Source organism: Rhinolophus hipposideros (genome assembly GCF_964194185.1).
Source record: "Rhinolophus hipposideros genome assembly, chromosome: 16".
NCBI lineage: Eukaryota > Metazoa > Chordata > Mammalia > Chiroptera > Rhinolophidae > Rhinolophus > Rhinolophus hipposideros.
Window position 1 is genome coordinate 1,174,996 of NC_138062.1, and position 22,526 is coordinate 1,197,521.

Below are 22,526 nucleotides of genomic sequence, written 5' to 3' on the forward strand. Positions count from 1 at the left end.
TTAATATAAGACCCAGTCTTACTATAAGACCAGGTCTATAATTAATATAATATAATAATATAATATAATATAAATAAAATACAATAAATATAATATAATATAATGTAATGTAATATAATATAATATAATATAATACTGGGTCTTATATTAATTTTTGCTCCAAAAGACGCAGTAGAGATGATGGTCTGGCTAGGTCTAATTTCCGGGGAAACATGGTATGTTCGCCCCAAACACACAACCATCTCCCATTCCCATTTTCTCAAGAAGATCCAAAAGAAGGTCTTTTTCTAAAATAACTGTACCATATTAACGTTTAATTATAGATATAAAATTGTAAAATGTCAACTTTTGACATGTAATTTATTAGTTATAAGATATGCAAAGTCATATATTGTTATTTAATTATCTCATTAACACCGCAATACGCTTCTTCACATTTCTTGGAAGTATTTTATTCCAGTCCTCCTGGCGCGCCTGCTGTAGTCTCATCATCGTCAGAGTTGCTGTTGAGCCCTCTAACGCCTTTGTCGAGAGAACATCATTGGGTTGGTCCGTGTTTTTTGAGCTAAAACACACTTTGAGTCTGAGACTGGTGTTCTCACCAGCAAGTTTATCCTGAGGGAACATTCATACACTTCTTTTTCGTGTGGTCCTGTGTGCACGCTTCATGATCTCCCCACCAGGGTCACGTCTGCTTTGCTCTTGGAGTAACTTGAGAAAGCTTGTTTACAATCCAACATCTGCAGCTGTGAAGTCACGTCCAAGAACGCCACGGAGAAGTCTGCAGTAAAGTTTTGTCTTGCTTTCTCACCAGTTTAGTCAGTCAGTCACTCAATTCTAGGATGACAGGTGCGGTTTCAGACTAGGGGGTCTTCTTCGCCAACACTACTCGATTAGTTGGAATTAAGTAAAAGGAGGAACTAATTTTCATGCCGAAGGCCTATTTGGGAGTTTTTCCTCTCTGTATATTCATGTCAGTGCAGCTTCCAGGTCTGGTTCTCCCCCAGCTCTCCTGGAGACTCGAGGAGATGTTTGGTTTCCGTTCGTACTTCTGCTAAAGTAGCTAGATGAAATTTTTTCTATATATAGCCCACAGAATAGGGATGCAGCTTCAAAAGCTAGTAAGTAGGAAGGCACCGAGCCTATGGTATACGTGTTTAAAAGGTCACATCCTTTTCCGTGCTGTGATTTCATTTTAACAATGTTGATAAATTGGCTTCTTTTAAAAAATACTTTATTGTTGATTTTTTTTGTCATGATGTCCTGAAATTCTTAAGCACTGCTTAACCCCATTTTTCTAATTGTTTCTGAAAGCTTGGGGTGGTAATGAACATGAGAAAAGCATTTGTCTACCACTTTCCGAAGATGTCTCTGAAGTCATAAGCCCCAGGTTGTCAGCGGTGACTCCAATTAAAAATGTGTTTATTCCTTGTCCCCAGAAGTATACTTTGGCCTGTGACACCTGTGACACTTGTGCTCCATATGTTGTTCACAACCACGCGTTATCCTTGCAGCCTCTGAGTTGGTGGCATGCGGTGATTCAGGGAGGGACGTTCTGGGAGAGGACATCGCAGCCGGCACGCTACCCATGCCATGCCTGTGGACGGCTCCATCTGGCTGTCCCTGAGTCGCATCCTGTGATGATACACTGGAGCCCTGGTCAGGTCCTGCTCCCACGTGCGGACCCTTCTTACACAGCGTGACACAGGGATTGGAGGAGAATCTGGGAAAGCACTGTTGATGATGATTACGAATTTGTCACCAAGAGACACCTTGAAAATGTAGGTGCACACATCTCAATGGATCAGCATGTCTCCAGACCTCTGTGCATGGACTTTTCATGGATAAGACTTTCACAAATTGAAAGGGATGGTAAAGCATTTGCTTATGAAGCACACGGGAAACATACGATTTGGCAAGAGAAGAAATGTGCACAGAGCTCAATTAAATAAATTGCCAGGAGTTCAGGAAGGGCTGGCTCCAAAATCAATTGAGGAAGCGGAAGAGCAGCTCAGATCTACAAGGGACGCGGGGGTCCCCCCTGACAGGACAGTCCCACTGGTGATCCATTTGAAGTTGTTTGCGCACCTGACTTCCCACAGAGTCTGAAGAATTCAGGCTTTTGAATCGCTTGTTTCAAAAATTAGTGAAAAATGGATAGAAACTGACTCTTAGGGGAACAGGATGAAAAAGAAGAGGAGGAAGAAACAGGGGAAACCAAGCGCTGCAGAAAGTCCTGAGAGCTCCAAGGAGGAACAGCCCCACGTGCCCACCTGGAGGACACGCGGCGGCCAGGACGGCCCCGCGGCCAGCAGACGGTCCTCAAGCCCCGCTCAGATCCCAGCAGGAGCACTCAGGAGCTTCAGAGATTCCGCCTCAAAGCAGAAGCTGGTGAAGAAAACGCTTGAAGATCCTTTGAAACTTGGAGCAAGAAATGGGACACTGAGAGCACCAGACACCGCGGTTGGTGGTACTCAGGTGGCAGAGGTGTGCAGGAGAGGCAGCCCAGGAGGCCGCGGGGCTGTGCCCACGGGAGACGCGCGAGGAAACTCCTTCCGCACTCAGCTGTGTGGGCCGGAGCCCACCGCCACCGGAGGACCCCCCACTGCTCCTGGGGACGACCCACGTGGGACCCGCAGGAGCCCCCCCCCCCCACGTGGCCGGCACGAGCGCACCGAGCGCCGGGGGGGGGGGGGGGCGCACATTCCGACGTCCGTGTACTCGCGTGACGCGTCGTCGTTGCCCAGGTGAGGCTGACAGCTCGTCTGCGCCGCGGGCCGGCCCGTGGGTCCCCCCGTGGGTCCCCCCACCCAGGGCGCTTGGCCTACGGTGCCCCTAAAGGCCGCCCTCGCCCTGGTTTTCATCAGGAGCAAGTGGCTGCTCGTTACCACCGGGACACGTGTGCCGGGACACGAAAGGACGTCCTGCGCCGAAGACGAAGGTGGGCTGTTCCAGGAAGTCTGCCGTTTCAGCAATCTGAAAGCGTTTCAATCCTAAAGTGTAGCTGGCCAGAGTCACGGGATTGGGGACCTCCGTTTACCAACGACAATAGTTTGGACACGGAGGAGCGGCCCTGGGATTAGGTGGGAGCCTGTGTGTCCTCCTCCCTCCCCGGAGCCACCCCCTGCCCGGGGCCTGGTCCCCCAGCAGCTTGGCCTCCTTCTCGCCTCACTCACGGCCCTCTCCTCGTCCATTGGATTAGATTTCACCCAGTACAAACCTGTAAGTGTTCCAACGAGCAGCCTCTTCAAATTTCCCATTTTAAACATAAACCCAGGATTGTATAGTTTTCTCTGAAACCTTACAGAAATTGCTTGGGGAGGGTGGAGAGTAATTACTGGAATAAACACCTCTCACTGATTATTAGGATTATGTATCCCGTCTCCATTTCTCAAAAAGATTCCTTCCAAGTAACATTACCGTTTTTGAAGTGTTGTCTGGTATTATAGCTCCATCAAGTGGTAAAGGTGACATGAAGCTTTAAGGTTATATTCTTAGTCTCAAAAGCATTCATTTAATTAATACTTCAATTTCTATCAAGGTGGTGTTTATGATTAAATACCTCCTTATTTCAAAGCCTAACGAGCCATTTTTAATTTGGAAATTCTAATTATTTTATTTATGGGCAGAGATGAAGTATTTAGATTTGGGGGGTATGGAAACTGAAGAAATCACATTTTTCTGTTTACTTTTGATTCTTTAATATCTTTAAATTACCATTTGCTATTGGAAATGGCTGTTGTCAGGCGGCAGACCCTCTCTGACCTTTGCCCAGACACGCCAGTCCCTTACCCCGTGGGCAGCTCATAACATGGCATCTTGCTTTTCTCAGAGTAACAGATCCAAGAGAGAGTAGAGAGAGTGAGGGGGGCAGAGCAAAATGGAGGTCACAGTCTTGGTGACTTAGTCTCAGAAGTGCCCTTCTACCACTGATGTTGTGTTTTCCGCTCATTAGAAATGGGTCAGCCACACGCCAGGCGAGGGTTACACCACAGCCTGACCAGCAGGAACCAAGGGCCCAGGCCATCCGAATGGCACCCACCACAAGTGCTTCCCTGATATGAATGTACAAACCCCGAAATGTCAGACTATACAATTTCACGTTACCATTCCCTCCAGAAACTCATAACCTTATTACTGGTAATGGGGTGTGCTGTGCTGCAGGTCTGAATGTTTCCCAGTTTGCATTCCCATTGGCAGCATGAAGGGCTAGTCTTGAACTTGTTTCCTTAATATAATGTTACAAATTAAACCATAATGACTCGTTGTCTTGCATGCTGTACACCAGTCAGTTTGCGTACAGAGAGAGGAGAATGCTAGAAAGAGAGCTGAGCCATTATAGTAAAGAATAAATCAGTGGTGGTGTTCCACCACTTTCTGCTTTTGATTTCAGTGTTGTCGTTACAAGGCTGTCATGTTGCCCAACTCCGAAGGGTTCTACCCACGTCCTGGCCCAGAGACCTTTCCCCATGTTCTCCAGGGGCCTAAGAAGGGCACGATGGGCAGCGCCATCGTGTGGCTGTGTCTGGAACTTCATGGCTCCTCTGCCATAGCTCCTGATCAAAGCAGGTACGGAACACAGTTCCTCAAACCAGTTGTAGAGCTTTCAAGTGTATGTGTAATCCAAGCTGGCACAGCAGCCAGAAATCATTTCCCAAAATGTGGTTTAAAACATCTGTAGCACATGAGGTTAATATGTTGAATTTGGGGTGTGTAGTGTAAGGAAGATTGTTTGGTTAAGTAAGTTTGGAACGATATCATTAAATAAATAGTTTTCTCTACTTCTTGTACTATTTACAGACTTGTATTAAAGACAGAACTAGCAGTAGATCATTTTACAAACTTTATTTGATCCTGGGGCCCTTAGGAATTGCGTAGAAAATTTTGAACTTGTAAAGAAATCAGAGAGAACCATTAGATGAAGAAGACACACAGCATTTATTCCTGGCTCAGTCGTGTGGTGGCCATCTGAGAATGGATGACAAATTGAAGGTGAAATAGGAATCAAGCGCACTGCTTAGAACAGTTTCCTGAGAGAAGGCGTTTGTCCATAGCGGCCATGCCCAACAGGTCACAGCCAAGGGTCAGACACAATTCACAGAGCAGTTAGCATCGCAGGCGCTCTGGTTTGAGAAGATATTTCTATTGACATTTCTACTCTCAGTGAGGTTTCTGCAGGGTGACAGGGCACAGTTTACCCAGAAAGGTGGTGATCTCCGCCCCCTGGAGTGTCTGAGGTGTTAAACTCCTTTTGTTCAATTCAGGTGGTGGGTCTCGAAGGCAAGGCAGAGTAGCAGTGGGACATCCTGGCCACTCTGAAGATGAGGCAGGACACCTCCACTGTGGGGCAGTGACATGAGGGACTCTGCAGACACCTCCAGGGATGGATGACCTAATGCTTAGCGGGCGTTCCCTCTTCCATGCTCTGGGAATGAAAAATGGAGAAATGTTTTCATAGGGCTTTATTTGTTTGTTCCAGATAGAGATTTAATTATATTTGTGCCTGCAGAAATGTATCACTTTGTATCATATATTAAACTTAAGGCTGCATGTCACTTAATAGTTTTAGTATTCCAGAACCCCTGACTGACTCTCTCTCTCTCTCTCTCTCTCTCTCTCTCTCTCTCTCTCTTTCTCTGTCTCTTATCTCTAATCTGCCATCATCATCTATCTTCAGTCTTTGTATTTCTTGCCTTTTACTATGAACCACAATTTCTGAAGTTAGAAGAGGCAGAAAAACAGGGTCATGTATTATCACACACTTAACACATCTCTTTCTCTCTCTCTCTCTCTTTCTCTCTCTCTCTCTCTCTCTCTCTCTCTCTCTCTCTCTCTCTCTCTCATACACACACACACACACACACACACACCCTTTTCATATAAAAGAATGCTGTTCTTGGGTAGTCAGATCTGTTTTTCAAGGCTCACAGTATGTGATAAAATACTCCATTATGAAACTGAGCAAAATTGAATTAATTTCTATTACAACTGCACTCGCTGAAAAGAAATGATATAACCTTTGTTTCAATGGAATCTGGGGTTAAATTCATAATTTCCTTTTTAGCGGTTAGGGAACATCCAGACACAGTCCCCTACCATATTAGGTTGGTGAAAAACGAATTGCGATTTAGAAGGTTAAAAATAATTGCAAAAACCGCAATTACTTTTGCACCAACCTAATAGCTTTACAGGTCAAAACCAGTTGACATAACCCGTTTCTCCCTCAGAGTTCCTCCTGTGATGTCAAATCAAAGAGCTTGCTATGATTGTTTCACCTTATTTCTGTGATTATCTAACACTCCAGTTCCTATAAAAATTCATACCAATACTGAGAAGAAGAAAGAGAAAAATAACAAGGAGTGGGAGGAGAAACCGAAACAGTTACGGAGTGTTAAAAATTTACGTTTTTATGATAGCTGTCTTACTTTTTCCTTTATCTTTATGAATAACATGCATAATACAATAGTACTTAATATCCGTAATTTAATTAAAATTTCAGTTAATATTAACCATTAATATATTGACAATTGCTAACAATATACTCATAATTAGAATTATAATTAATAAATTGAAGCTGGGAAATGAAGGCAGCAAATTTATTTTATTTCCTAAAATTTTTCTGGCAACTACTGGCAAAATCATCCAAGGAAGTAATCATTAAAGAATTATTGATTATTCGTGGCCTGCACCCACATACCTTCAGGTGTTTAGCCCAGCACTACATTTCCCATGGGAAGCAGGACCCGGCTGCAAAAATGTCCTCAGCACTAAAAGGACAGGGGCTCAGACTGGCTGTCACATGAGAGACACTTACATGCCTGGCCTGACATTCTGTGGACTTATCAGGAAAGCCGTAATTCTAAAAGGCAGCATATTTGTCTTTTAGCTATTAGATGATTTTGAAATTTCTGGACTTTTAAAATGCTCAACCGAACAAAATTATCTCCACATACATATATTTCTTTTTCTGGCCTGGCCAAGGAAGTTAGCCTGTCTGTGACACGGGCCATCATTTTGTATCGCTTCTACCAACTTTGGAAAGTTTATAGCAGTTACAGAAAAGTTTAGAAAGGACCACATTTCCTACTCTTTTATGCACTGTAATCTATGAAACGTCTGTGATTGCCACCTGAATTCTGACTGTCGAAGGATAATACTTTTAGGGATCAATGACCGACATTGCAGCCCTGGGGGCTGTGGGACTGTGCTTCCGGGGGGCAGGCCCATGTTTATGGCCCATCCCAGCATCTGCAGCAGCCTTGTGTGTGTTGAATTTATCATCTAAACAGGATACCAGTGACACAGGAAAGGCACCGGCCAGATTCAGGGGCCTGAAGCTTGATACAGGTAGGAGGCCATCTTTAAGGAAAAGAATTTAAAGTGGCCAGTATAGCATTAAGGGGTGGGGCTGAGCGTCCCTAAGCGGAGGCTGCAGGAACATCAGGGGACACCCACCTCTGGTAGAGATTTGGATTTTCCGCATTTAGTGCGACTTATAGCTTCCTCTTCTGTTTTGCTTTACTAATGTTTCTCATTTAATTCTCATGCATCATAATTTATTGTAGTTTTTTTTCTCCTGACAAAGGAACAAAAACTAAAGTGTTCTTCTCATACTATAAACAATAGAACAGAGAGACATGGTTTGGAAAAAACAGATTAATTACATTTTCAGAGAAGTGATATCGCTAACCAAAACACAAAGGTCCTATATTTAAGTTAACATCGTTTTTCAACAGATCCATGTACTTTTCTACACGAGAGGTCTGTATTTAAAATGTCTCCTCTCTGAAAACCACATGATGGCAATGTAATACCGATGGATTTCTTCTGTCTCTGGGTCCCTGGGCCCCCGTGAGTGCTGCTGGGACAGCCGTTTCCATCCTCTCAGATACAAAAGCTGACCTGTCACAGAACTGGCCAGCATGTGCCCAAAGGGATTTAATTTCCTTTTCACTCTCCTACAGTTTATCTATAACAGATCAGAAGTTTTGAAAATTTATTTATTTATTTTTAAATACTGTGTTGTCGTTATGTAACTGGCTCAGGGTGAGCCAGTCTAGAATCAAAGACCTTTCTTAGGACAAAAGGTATTCATTGCAGTATGTATGTTTGGAAGCACATAGATGGCAAGCACCATTCTTACCTGGTCTCCCGGGACTCTTGGGGAATCTTTGAAGTCACCACCACTAACTGCTGTGCACAATGTACAATCATCCTCTTGCATTTTCTTACACAAATAAAACTCCATTATCAAGAACAAATCACAAGCTTCATTCCTTTTCCTGTCCTGCTGTCAAGTTCTAAGATAATGTGACATTTCGATGCCCCTACCATTCGGAGCAAAAACGGCTGTAATGACTATAATCATTTCTGAGGTGCTTTACACTTTGGGGATCACGGCGCATTTCTTCTTAGTTACTTTCTACTCTCTTAGCTTTATCTCCCTGCCACATCCCCAACCACACGTCACTTCCTTTCTCTGTTTTATTGACTTTTCCTTTTGTTTTCTGCACTTGTGAATAATGCTTGTCTATTCCTTACACCCATAAAGGAAACTTAAATGTTAAAAGTTGTTCGAAACCAAATGAAGTTCGTTTTCTTAAAGTTACATCATAAAGCTGACTCCATGTTTTCTGTTATTTGAAAACAAATCAGTTGGTATGTAAGTGGACATCTGAAAGTATTTCCAGCAGTTTCCATAGTTATCCTGAGATCTGACCATGCTGCTTCCTAGTGACACATTGTTCTCGGGAATATTTGTGAACACACTGGGGTGTCCCAGTGCTGTGGTCATGTTCAGGGACCCATGGGTGGTACCGAGAACACAGGATTCAGGGCCCAGGAAGGTCTGTGCTCATCTGTAGAAGCCTTTAAAGATAGCTTCAAGCTCATTCCAGAAGGTCGAAAAACCTGATCAGTCATGAAAACCTGAGCTAGTTCACCGGGCTCCATTTTGACGAAGATCAGATTTGAAATATTTCACTGATTTTAACGAAAAAACTATGCAGAGGCAGTGTTCACGGGAGTGACAGTTGGGTTTCTACTCCTGAACCAATGTGGATTTGTAAGGTGAGCTGGCTGGGAGGGAACTGTGACTGGTGGACGTCAGGTCTCCTTGCCAGGGCTTTCCTGTCGTGCTGGTCAGCCTAGGTGTGGGTTTGTGTCACGGGCCAGGCTGCTGGGGCGGTCTCCGCGTTGTGGGTCCCATCATGCAAATTACCTTTATCACTTTTTTGCATCTTCTGGTGATACAAGTGACTTAGTTTTTTGGCTGCGAAAACAGAGGCTGTGAAACAGTCGAATTAGAGAATGGCAGAGCCAGCATTAATCAGTCTCCAGGGAGCTTTATCCCCGATTACCTTTCCACCGCCCCTCAAAAGACGTCTGTAGGGTTTGACCTAAATCACAACTTTTATAAATTGAACTGCTAAGAACAAGACCACCCATTTAAAACCATCCTCTTGTAAAATGAATAGCCCCTCCCTAACTCGTACTAGATTTACTGAACATAGAGTATAACACTTTTACCTCCTACCATGATTCCTCGGATGTTTCCACTTGGAAAGTATGAGCTGTGATGGAAAGTCGAAAAGTGGATGTGACTGTGCCGTGTGCTTGAGCGGCGTGCTCTCTTCTCCCGGGGTCCTCCCAGCACCAGCCTTTACACATAGTCGCCCCTGGAAGCATTGCCTGACCTGTACTCTTTCTGACTCGCAGCATGAACTAGTGGTCTTTCATAGAATGCCCAGAGCTTTCCATCGAGGTCATCTCATCCTGGGCAGGTCAGGTGGACAAGCAGACAGGTTGGTCTTACTGTTACTTTCCTAAGGCATTGCTTTAACTCCTAAAAAATGTTCCCTGTTTGTGTTTTTATTTGCCTGTTTATCTGGGAGAGAAACCTAGACTAATTTTGAGAAGTCTATAAAATGGTGACAAAATATCTAAGAAATACACAAAATATTTGAATATTTTTAAAAATTGAATTACTCTTTAGAGATTCTTTTCCTCCTAACATCCAGTTAGCACTCAGGACATGTGTTAGATCGACGTGATTTACTTGAACGAAGTGGAACAACTGTGTCTGTAAAGTTAACTTTAGAAGTGAGATGTCCGGGGTACAGACAGTGTAGGGCCATGCACCTGCCACTCCCGACCCCATGTGGCTCCGGTCAGGTCCTGTGTATCCTGAGAAAGTGGATACTCTCCATTTGCAATTTCTTTTAAAGAAAAAGGGACACACAAGTGTAATTACCTGACTCGCTTGTACGAAACAAGGAAAGGATGTGTAAAATTATCTGGAATATAGTAGGTACTTCTATTATGTAAACAGTTTCCTTTTGGGTGTCATATGTTCTGTATTTTTTGTAATTTATAGATTAATACTCCTGTGAATTTAAATTACATAGTAACTATTTTTTATTCTCTCCTATACTGAAAGATGACAAACCAATTCTTAATTAAGAATAGTCATCCACTTGCTCAAAATAGCTGGGAGGTACATATTTGAATATAGTCTGTAAGAGTCCAATCTGTACTCGCCCATTCTCCAGTTCATATTTTATTACTACCACCATCACTCCTATTTTCTATCCTTTCCAATCTCTAAGCAGTATCATGAGTCTAAAGAGAGAAATATTTAAAGAACGAATGTGGGAAGGAAGGTGAGGCGTGGGGGGCTAGTGAGCGTGGGGGGGGGACAGCGAGCGTGGGGGGGCGGCGAGCGTGGGGGGGACATGAATGTGGGGAGGACAATCAGAGATATTTGATAAAAATGTAAGGGCCAAAGAATCATTAGCCTTTTCAATTTAGTATGAACTTTGTATTCCACAGAAGGACAGTTACTTTTCTCAGCGTTTAGGAGAGATACACTAATGCAATTAAACGATTTCTGAGTAATTGTTAAACAATATGTTAAAATCCCCTCAAGCATTTCTTAAATCTGCTTGTATGACAAGAAACCAACATGTGAGGAAGACACACTTGAAGATGGCCTGAGGTCTCAGTCACAGAAAAAAGCATGTGTAGACACCATTAGTCACTGCAGGGTTGGGGGGCGGGAATACAGAGTAAATTTGGACTCTACATTGCAACACATAATCTAATTAAATGGGCCGTATAAGAAAGATCTCAACCATGTCACGTGTTTATAGATGAGAATGTCTGTGATGTAGGTGTTTGGAATCAAGGGTCTGGTGATAGTGAAGAAGCTTCCATGACGACCTCGGAGCTCCTCATACCATCATGGTGGGAGTCAGGGCTTCCGCGTGTGTTTTGGGGGCAACAACAACATTTCATCCATCCATGACCTGTATGAGAGCTTGGAGGTCTCAGTGTCTGTGGGACTTGACAGGCTCAAGTTCTGTGGACAGTGTGACGTTGTCGTAGTTGTACAGAGAGAAGAAGCTTCTAGGACACATTTTGGGGACGGTGAGTGTGCAGACAACAGTGAAGAAAGTCCGAGGTTTCAGCACGGAGCTTGTGTTAGGTTTCCCCAGCAGACAGTGAGCATTCGTCTGGGAGCTGAGGACACTGGGCACAGGAGGCAGGCACTTACCTGAGTGTCCGAGCTGGGCCACTGAGAGCTCTGGGCAGCGTGAGTAGGAGCCTCGCCCTGGGCTGCAGGTGACAGTTCAGCCACCTCGGCTCAGGCAGCCTGAGGAAAACCTCAGAGGGCCTCCCTGCATGGTGGCCTGGGGGTCAGTGTCCTGAGAGTGGCCTAGCTTAGGGATGGAATGGGCAGGGGACACTGAGACTACACAGAACTTCCAACATACAGAAAACGAATGTGTGACAGCCAGACTTCACGCTGATTTCGTTCTTTCCTCTTTGGGGATTAAGGACATTTTCAATGTAAGTAATCCCATTCAAATGTTATAATCAGGGCAAGCAGAGCATTAAGAAAACTATATAAATATGAAAAGCCATAGCTTTAAAAATGGCTTCTCTGTTTCTGAACAATTTTGATGGAGAAAGAATTTCTTCTAATGTGACACACAGTTCTTTAAAAATAATGGAATATCTGTGAAACTACAGATTTTGTTCTTGGCTGGAATTTAGTGTAGGGTGCAGTGCCCTTTTCATTTCCACCAAGGAAAATGTATAAAAATGAGTACTTTTTTCTTTTAAACTTTGAGCTTGACAAATGTGTTGGTTTTTGTTTGTTTGTTTGCTTTAATGAAACCTTCCTAGAGTGTAGTAAAAATCAGTGTATGCTAGAAACTAGATTTCGGGAAGTGTACAGTTTATTCTCTGATATATTCACTGTTTGATGACTCTTGGCTGTCTATGTAGGCTGTGCTATGAATGCCATCCCTGTGGGCGTCTGAGGAATGTTCTGTTAGATGCCAGACAATCACATTCTCATTCCATTTAAGTTATTCTTGAGATGACCCTAAACTAGCAGGAGAACAGTTTTGTAAAGCTAACCCCAGAAATATTTCATCACAGTGACTGACACATCCATATGCTCAGGTATCTGAAGAAACATGCCACTGATTGGACGTGGGGGCACTAACAGGTGGCGAAGCCTGTGGAATATTCCCGTGTAGCCCGCCTGCTCCCACCTCTTTGTTTTCTAGGAGTCCTTTTTAGCCTAAGGCCCTCTTACACTAAATGAGCTAAATTACGTTAGAACTTTGTCCAGTAACTGAGATATGGTTGGCAATTAAATATCATTTCTCTTCTCCCACATCTATGTAACTTAGTCAGCTCAGCCGTTGTTTGTTTAAATGTGTACTGTAAATATGTTTGTACCACACTGAAAACATACAAAAAATAAATTGATTTAAATTAGCAAATTTTAACAAACAACAAGCCACTAGGAGTGAGAACACAACCATTAAAATATAAGACATCAAAATGAAGCAGCCAGTATCAATTAAAAAGTGAAGCAATTAAATAGATGAGAATATTCCTTAAATTAAAGATTTCAATGATAACAATCTCCCACCCCCCAAAAAAAATTGAGTGTGGTTTGAAAGAAACTTGTAAAGTGAGGCCCAGGCTCATCTCCTGGGACAGGAAGCCGTGCGCAAAGCAGCGCAGGTGATGAGGTTCAGAACTGCTGCTGAAACATGGTCTCTGGTGCAGCAGGCACCCAGAGGGTCATCTGCAAACGGGGACAAGCTGGAGACCGTAGAGTAGCTAGTGGAGAGCCAGCTACAAACCTCTGGCTTCCGTTTGTCCTGGGCGCACTTAACTCACTCCAGACGCCAGTGGAAGCTGCATTTGTTCCTTTGCGTTGCCTGTGCTTTTTAGGACAGCCTGAGAGGTGAGCTCAGTGGATCCGCGCATGAAGGGTTCTGACCCAGTTAGTACCTGGAGACTGATACCACAGCTCACAGTGCAGATGTGTGCGATACCATCAACCATGCCTTGCTTTTTCACGCAGTGGTCAGTCTTGATAGCTGATGGTTTCAAACATAATTTGCAACAATCTTCAAAAGTAAGTTTCACACTCAATGTCCAGTCTATGAAGTTCTAGCTGTTTACACATTTCCCAAAACACCCCGAGTGGACGCTTCAGGGGTGAAGCAAAACTGAAGTCTTCACCCACAGTGCTGGCTTTCTTAGTTTCCAAACCAGTCTCAAAACGTCAGCCTTCTCCTCGTTTCTTATTGCTGCTGTAACAACTTTCCAAATCACACTGAAACAACACAGAACAGCTGTCTCAGAGCTCTGCAGGAAAGACGTCTACACAGTTCACCCTGGGGGAAGTGAGGGAGCCGGCTGGGCTGCGGCCCTTCTGCGGGGACAATCTCTGTCCTCGCATTCGGAGCTGCCAGGCTCACCCCACTCCCTGGCTTGTTGACCCCACCCAACCTCAGAGCCACGCGGTCACTTCCAGCTCACGTCCCATCATTCTGATCTTGCTTCCATATGTTTCTTTGATGCTTGTCTTCTGCCTCCTGCTTGCACTTAGAGGACCCTGCTGGTTACACGAGGTGTCCCTGGAGACCCCAGAATAATTCCCCCATTGCACAGGTTGCCAATTAGCAGCCCTTTGCTGTCTGCCATGTAACACCACATAGTCACAGGTTCCAGGGTATAGGACTTCGTCTCTCTGGTGGGTGCCATTCTGCCCACCTCAAATATCATCTACCAAATTCATTTTGAATTAATGGACATTCAAAACACTGGAAACAGAAAGGAAAGTAGCGTAAAGCTGTAAGTAGATACCACTATATCTATGCACTTTCCAGGAGAGCCAGTGCAGTCCGCAGAAAGTCCTGTTGTCACCTGCAAGACATTGGAACCCACTGGGCTCACATCAGCCCCAGTCTGCAGTCTACGCTCCTTCCATCAATCACATGACATGGTGTAGAATTTTTTGCCTTTGGGGTGTGGCCTGGAGATGTGAGTCAACTCCTTGGCTTCTTCACACTGTCCTTAGGCATCGTGAGTGTCGGTGGCAACAGATGCCGCTCCTCATGGTTAGTCTCCATGAGGTCAGTGGGTTTGTCTAAGAAGCTTTCTGTTGGAAGACGCAGATTCAAGCTTCCAGTGTTTCATCATGGTAATATCCAACATTTTCATTTTGTCACAGTGACAATGGGAACGCTGTAGGAAGCATACGAAATGGGCCTGGGCCTTGCGTCCTGCAGTGAGATGAGTGTGCTCTCTTGCTAGGCTGGGGTTTAACTTCAGTGAGCAGTTCAGAGATCTCACTTCCTCATACATAAGAAACAGGAATAATTGGCATCATGCCTCCTGCCAAGCTGAAGTGAATACACAGCATCATAGAACGCACTTAGTGAAGTAAGAGAACTGAAGAAATCCGAAAGAACGAACCTTGTCAAAAACAAACGTGGTCAGGACTCAAAGAAAATGATATTTCTATATATAGTTCTCAGAATGGTTTGTGGTGATTTAAAAAATTATCTATCTCTATCTATCTATCTATCTATCTATCTATCTATCTATCTATCTATCTATCTATCTATGTATCTATCTGCCTCATGGAAGCATTCTGTCATGTGCCTCTGCAGTTTTATAAGTAAATGGCATGTCTCATATAGGAACTGAACTTTCTGTATCTGAAGTCAATTTAAACCCAGTGTCCTAGCACGAATCCAGCCCACTGTGTTGTACTTTATAGGCACTCTATAAATATTTGTCGAATGTCTGAAAATTAACAATTGAACTCAGAATGAGTCTAAGGAAGCAGGCACTGTATTAGTAGGGCTAATATTTACGTAAGAAATTGGAATAATATAAATGATACCGTTGATACGCTTTGCAAAGCTAAGGGTATACATGAGTTAGGGAAAAGTGAGGAATGTTTCACAGCCTAGTCGTGGGGGGAGTATCCAGTAGCTCAGTTTTTCACTATTATTCTGCACACGTGAAACTACCAACTGCAGAATGCCTCAGGTACGACTGAGTGGTTTGTTAGGGTTGTCACAGACAGTGATGGATTGTGTGGATTGTAAGGCTGTCTCGGGGAGTTTCGCAGCACAGTTCTGCTTACCTTTGAATTGTGTCCCCCGTCAGCACCCAGTGGCTATCAGCATAAGAGAAAAATACAGGCGTCCACTGTGACACCGCGGGAGTCAGGCACCTACTGAAACAAGGCTTGAAAAAGCAATGACAATTCTCTGACTGGATTTATTGTCACCAAAGTACAAATCCATGAATTATGTCATAATATAAGAAGAAATGGAACGTCCTCATAAGGTAGGACAATGGCTACCTGTCTCAAGTGGGAAAAAGTGCCCTGCTTCATGGAAATTTGTTTGAAGAGAAGGTCTCCAACCAGTTTTCTGCACACACGAGCGGGGGAAAGAGCCTCATTTCGGACTCCTTTGTTTTGCTCCTAGATTCTTCAAAGGAAACAAACAAGAAGCCAACTTGAACAGGCATTTCCTGGGTCCTGCGCTGTCGGCCGTCCCACAGGCTTGCGTGGGCCCCTGCGGTGCCAGGCGGGCACCGACATTCATTAACAGCCTGTTGTTTCCTCAGCTGTGTCCGAGCTGCTGAGACACAGTGCACAGGCCCAGCCACTTCTCCTAAGGGGTCTGGGGAGCACAGATGCCAGCGGGCTCCAGATGAGAGACATGAGGCAGAGGTGTGCCCACTTCCTGTCCACAGGAGGGCACTTGAAAGGGCGCCGGCGTTGTCTGCTGGTTTCCTGTCGGACTCTGAGCACATATGTGGTGTCCAGGCGGAGCACACGGTGCATTCTCTGTCCGTTTCTCGTCCGTGCTGCAGTGGCACCTGGCTGGCTGCCACACCCCCAGCTTCTCCGGTCCCTGACCCCAGCAACAGTCTCCCCTTCACACGTCTCAGACCCTGTTCTTCTCTCTTCAGGCAAGAAAACTCCTCCAGCCTCTTGTTTCCGGTGCCCAAAGCTGCCAGCATCAGACATTTCTCGTGAATCTGTCTTCCATATTCACTGAGGGTTTGGCCCACAGCTTACACTCTTCTTCCCCTGTCATTTGCCTCCATTCTTCTGGAAGTCTCTATCGGCAAGTGGAGGGCCTAACCGACCCGTGGTCACATGGGTGTGACTGTCACATCCTGTCATTGTCACTGCTGCTGTGGTTCCCTGTACTCTTCCAAGGCAGCACGCTGGGTGTGCATGGGACAGTTCCCAGCCCAGGAATTTTGATACCCAGCAACCCCTTCCCTCATCTGTCCCCTTCCCTCTGGGTCCCATCGTCTCCTGCTCCCAGGAATCCTTGGTCTTTGACTGCATTGAGACCTTCGGCCCCGTCTCCCCGTGTACTGGCTTTTTTCTCTATACTTTGGACATGTGATGCCCGTCACTTCCCATATGTCTTCCGCAGCCCTCCCAAGGCCTTCACGCCACTATTTCTTCTCCATACACCTGCTGATGTCCTTCACCCATGAGCCCCACACTGCTGTGGGGCAGGAAGGGCACAGCCCACGACTGCTGGCACTAAAAGCACGCTCTCGAATCTCAGCGGGTGCTTTGACACAAGTAAAGAGTCAGCATCCTTGCTCAGCTGCTTCTCCCGTTTCTTGTCTCCTTCTTCCGACTCCCACAAGTCCCAGGGCAGCCCTGCACCCCCTGCTCTTACGGCTGCCTGGCCCGGCTTTCTGCTTTGCCCCTGGGGTCAGGTGTGTGCTGCTTACCAGCATTATGTTATTGTCTCCTCTACACAAAGAGGAGCCAGTAACCTGGATGGAACGAACGTGCCCCACCCCCAAAGCACTCCATGCTCTGAATTCCCTCCTTCTCTGGTGGGCTCTTTCACAGAGCCTGTACATCCGCGCTCTCTCTCGTTGGGGGCGGGACTCCCTCCTTGACATCCATCAGCATAGCACAAATTCTGTTTTCTTTTCTTTTGGTTGTGGTTTTGGTTTGCTTAAGCACATTTCTCCAAAGCATCATTTACATACAGTCGCTTCAGCCCATCACAGATCATTCACTTCTTGTCTCCCAAGAATGGACTGTGTGCCCACAGTCCCCGTTTCCTCTGGGGCCTTGGCTGTGTCTGGAAGGCTTCTCGGCACCGTCTGTGTGGTCACTCCACATCAGGGAGCTCTGACGGCCGGTTTCTGTTTCCTGTTTGTCCGTATCCCTTGTCATGTAGGAATCGTGTTTTGTCAAAATTGTGGTTTTCCTGGTGGGCATGGTGGCTACATCATGGTGCTTGGGTCGCGTTAGCGTGAGTGAGTAGACCACCCCAGAAAAGGTGTGTTATTCCTGTGGACTCCTAAAATCTGTCACGGGGAAGGTGTTGTGATCACGTGAGGGGACTTCCCAGCTTTCTAAGATGCCCTAAAATCCCAGCTTGCTAATCACTCACTACTGTCTTACAGAATCATTCCCCACATTTTCTCATAGCAAAGCTGGAGAAGACTCTCGGCCCACAATGTTGAAATTGACTCGTTCCAGGACAATTTTCAGACGTGGGAACTGCGTGTGTCTGTGAAGGCTGACACCTTTGGCCCAGGCAAGGTCAGCAACGGCGGCCACTGCCTCAGATGCTCTCATGCCCACCTTTGGCAGCTGCCCTTGAACGATGGATGCTGAGTGCATGCTGAATTGGCTGCCAGTTCCACAGAGTTCTAATTTCCTACCTCATTTCAGGTTGTGAGTTACAAATGAGGAGATGAGAGCAATTTGCAAACCCTTAGTGATGTTTGTGAGAGAACGAGACTAACAAGAGGAGTCAGATGTCCTGATCAAAATCATATTGCAATATAACGATCACGTTCCAGGCAAGGTTTAATTTACACAAGTATGCCAAGAAATAAAAGTAAAACAGATACAGAAGTTTTCAAATGTGCTGCACTATTTTAGGTTCAACCTGGGTTTTCCTCTGCAGATTGGCCACTTCTAGTTTTATGGCTTAGAGGCTCACTGTCCTAAAACAGTTGCATAAGCCCAGGAGGACAGAGGTGACCCTGAAGGGCCCGGCATGCAGGCGGTCGGGCAGCACTTAGAATTCGCCTCTGTTGGCTCAGCTCCCCCTCGCTGAGTGAGAGGCTGTGCCTGTCAGCAGGTTCGCGTCTGCTCACTCTCGCCACTCAGGCGGCTCAACAGGACCCTATTTGCAGACTGGAAGGGTAGCGCTGAGGACACCCCCCGGCCTCCTGCAGCATCTCTCTCTTTACGGATTTCCGTCGAAGAGTGTGTGGCAGGCAGCAATGGAAAGAGAGGTAATGGGATGGAAGCCCCATGAGATGGTCACGCAGCCCCCAACCCCGCCGGGTAGGGAGAGCCAAATGCAGGACTCCAAACTAGAATTAAGCAGCCGACGCACCGCCAGCCCCTGAGGCTAAGTGCCGAGGGAGCTCTCTCCAGTGCCACACTCGGTGAGACAAATTCCGTCGGTAGGTTTCAGAAAAAGTGTCAGTGATGAAGAGAGCCGCCTCCAGAACGAAGACTGTTTCACCCTCAGTTACCCAAACAACTACGGTGACACTGTCTTTTCCTAGCTTTCAGTTATAGAAGGTTTGACTGTCCTTGTCAGGTTCAGTGATGCTGGTCCGAGGCGTGGGAAGGGTCAGTAGAACCCACGAGTTGACGTGGCTGCACCTGCGAAGTTCACCGTCCAGGGTTATTCTTCTCCCCTCAGGCAAAATTCAACTGAAGGTTTCCGAGAAACAGGGTTCTATACTTACTAAGAATTTCTGTGTAAGGAGGCACCAGGATTTCCACCACTAACAAATGATAACCGTGTTTCAAAGCTTCATTGTCAGGAAAATGCTTCATTCCTCTACGTTCAGTGGAGGAATCGTCATTGGTTGCACAAGACTGCTCACATCTTAGAAAAGGAGAGTCCTTTTACTCCCTTTGTCCTCAAAGGTTCCAGCTCCCATTATGGGTATTTGGTTTTAATTGAGATATAGTTGACATGTAACATTACACTTCAGCTGGCGACCGTAATGGTTTGATATTTACACATATTCAGAAAGGACCACCGGGGTAGTCTAGTTACCATCCACCTCCACACATAGTCACAAATTTCTGTTTTCTTGTGATGAGAGCTTTGGGACCTCCTTTCTCAGCGACTTTGAAGTGTACAGTGCAGAACGGTTAACTGCAGCTGCCATGCTTTCAGTCTGTCTCCAGGAATACGGATTTTATAACTGGAACTTTGTACCTTGGACCACCTTCCCATAATGGCCATTTCTTAATCATCTTCTTCGATTATAAGATAAAGTCACAACTAGGCACGACAGCCTGGCTACTTCCCATCATATTGTCTGTCTCATAATTGAGCATTATTATAAGTGCTTCTTGTTCTTCTTTTTCTAATTGGAGTACTTTGCATTTTACCTGCTGGGTTTCATTTCGAGTTGTTCTTTCGTTTACTCAGGTGACCGTGAGCTCTGGGATGCTGCCTACGTCATAGACAGGATGGGACGTGTGGGAGCAGTGCCAGAAGCATCATTCGGTCAGATAAGGGAGCGTTGTTTCTGTCTGCAGATCAGGGCAGGCCTCCCAGGAGAGGACGGCTGTGGCCAGAGGGGCAGGCTTCGTCAGGCACGTGGACACGGGGACAACACGCAGTGAAGACGCGGCACGTACACAAGGTAGAGTGCTGGGTGCTTAGAGGAAGGGGTGCATAGTCCCATTGCTCTTAGATATGAAATGCGCACATCATAGAAAGCACTGGAATGGAAGATGCTTGATGTTTTGTCATTAGACATAAAATAGATATATTTTTCCCCATGCTCATCTATGTAAAGAGAATACATAAAATGCCATCTCTGGCTAATTTCCTGAGACAAAGCCTAAGGAAAATTGTGTTCATTTTGAGATAATAAGTTCTGATTACTTGTCATAGGACACATATTTTGACACTACCTCTTTTAGAGTATGAGGAAAACTGCGGGATTCTCAGGGACACAGGAAAGCAGCGAAGTAGTGAGCGATCCGCGTGTGGTTGGGCACCCAGAGCGCTCATGTAATTTGCATGTCTTGCTGATAGTGGTCTGTTCAGTTTAGGTATCTAGTTTAAGGATCAGAAGACCATTAACAATTAATAACAAGCTCGAATAGCTTACCTGATGTTGCTTCCATGGGACTAGCTGTCTGTTTCAGCGACTTTGCATCAATGCTGCTAAATCACAACAAAGGCTGCTAAACAGGTGGAGAGAAGCACACGGGTGCTTTTAAAAATCTGCAACATTGGGCTTTTTTCTTTGCAATGGAATTCTTTTCGAGGTTACAGAAATGAACAATTTCCTTAAGAAATATTCCAGTTCAGTGAATGATGTAAATATCTCAAGGACTGAGCATCATTCCTCCTGGAAAAGGGCTACTTACCAAGACACACTGAAACCACTTGCAGGTCACCTTTCAAATCGTTGTTTTTCATTTTGTGTTTTTATTTTTTTGCTCATTCTACATGATTAGAAACACCCAGACGAGTGAAATAGAGGGTGTCAGTATGCTTAGTGTATCCTAGAGCTTCCTCATCTACTTCCCCAAATGATAAATTGTTCAGACTGAAATATTGTATGTTCATTGACACCTTTTTTCCATTCTCCTATACAAGATTTATTGCAAAAGAAAAGAAAAGGCTTGCTTTCACTGGATTTTAAATTCTGAGAAGAAGCAAACCTCGAAATGAGGTGCCATCATGTTGACATGAGGTGTGGCTTTTCCTTTTCCTGGGTGGGAAGGGCCACAGGGGAGAGAGGAGTGTGGCCGGCTCCTCTCTCGCGTGACCTGTGCCTGTCACTGATGTCAGCGTCCTCAGGAAGGGCAACTCTGGCAGAAATGCCTCTTGGCCTGCTGTGTTCCAGGCTCCCATCCGACAGATGCAGGGACTTTGTCCACGTGACCTATGCTGTCAGCGAGTGGGCAGGTCGGGCACTGAGCCCTCGGTCGTGGCAGCGCCGTGGCCCGGGGTCCCAGGGTTCCAGGTGGCGGCACACATCGTTCTGGCCGGGGTATTTTTGGAAGTGTGTGTCGTGGGGGCCACATGTCTGCACTAACCAAAGCCTGGTGCATTGGCACGGCAGAGGGAATACACTACCTGCTCTGCCTTTGCTTCCTGGGCACGTCTAAAGGTCATCGGATCGCAGAAGTTCCTGAGATTCCTTTGGTGGCTGAAAGTAAAGTTCAAGGCTATAAGAAGCCCAAGGAGGCTGTTTGGCTTGGAATGACGTCCAAAAAGTGTAACCTCTTGGTGGTGAGAGCTGCAAGAACTGCCCTTGTGCCCAGCGCGGGACCTGGCGTCATTTGTCCTGAGGGCACCACGTCACCCAAGCTTCGGAAGCAGCCCTGGGGTCACTGCTTTGCATGAGCAAAACGGACCTTTTGGAACTTGCTCCTGGTGGGCACGGGGGCGGTTCTGTATCAGACCCACAGCGCTTTCCGCAAGTTAGGTGGTCTGTTTGGGCTTGGCTTAAAGCTGCCTCCCTCAAGAGTCACTGCAAGCTTCTAGGCAGAAGCAGCCCAGTGCAGACCTGAGCAGAACCGTGAAAAGCCGAGGGGCCCCAAAAGCTGTCCCGGCACCACGCCACAGGTTCACCACAGTCCTGAAGAAGAGTCCACTGGGAAACCTGCGAGTCTGTGGAAGCTACACCCACATGAAATGGCCACGTGCCGAACAGCACTGTCGGCCAGGCCGAGAGCCACCAGCTCCCACCGGTGGGGAAAGTGGCAGCTGCACCAGAAGCCAAAGTAGAGGAGAGGGGTCCAGGCGAGCAGCGTGGGACAGGAAAGAAAGGCAAGAAGCAGGAGAATGGCCAGTTTGGGGTATTTTTTTTTCTTGTTTTTGATCAGGGAATTGCAAAGGAAACTAAGGGTTTATTTGCATAACAAGGCATATTATATCACGTGATTATCTCACATTACCAGGTGGGCAGCAACCTTGTATTGCATGTTCTTGGTTTTACCAAGAACAGTTTTACCAGGCAAACTGCATCATTTATAAATTTTGTTCTGCTTCACATAACAGAAAAAGTAAAAACCAACCAAGCAACCAACAAAATAGAGCAGAGGCTTGAACCCGTGGAAGCTCATTTCGTCTCATTACGGCCAGTCTGGACCCGGGCAGCAGCAGCTCGCCACAGTGTCAGGAGGACCCAGGCTTCTC

General features: G+C 45.9%; 1 protein-coding gene across 1 annotated transcript in view; it reads left to right on the forward strand.

Annotated features, from left to right (window-relative positions):
• Positions 1-22,526, forward strand: part of UGT8 (UDP glycosyltransferase 8) — a 122,002-nt gene that overhangs the window by 15,355 nt on the left and 84,121 nt on the right. The window contains exon 2 of the mRNA XM_081076817.1: positions 19,794-20,010. The gene's annotated coding sequence lies outside the window, so the exon portion shown is untranslated. The remainder of the gene's footprint in view (positions 1-19,793; positions 20,011-22,526) is intronic.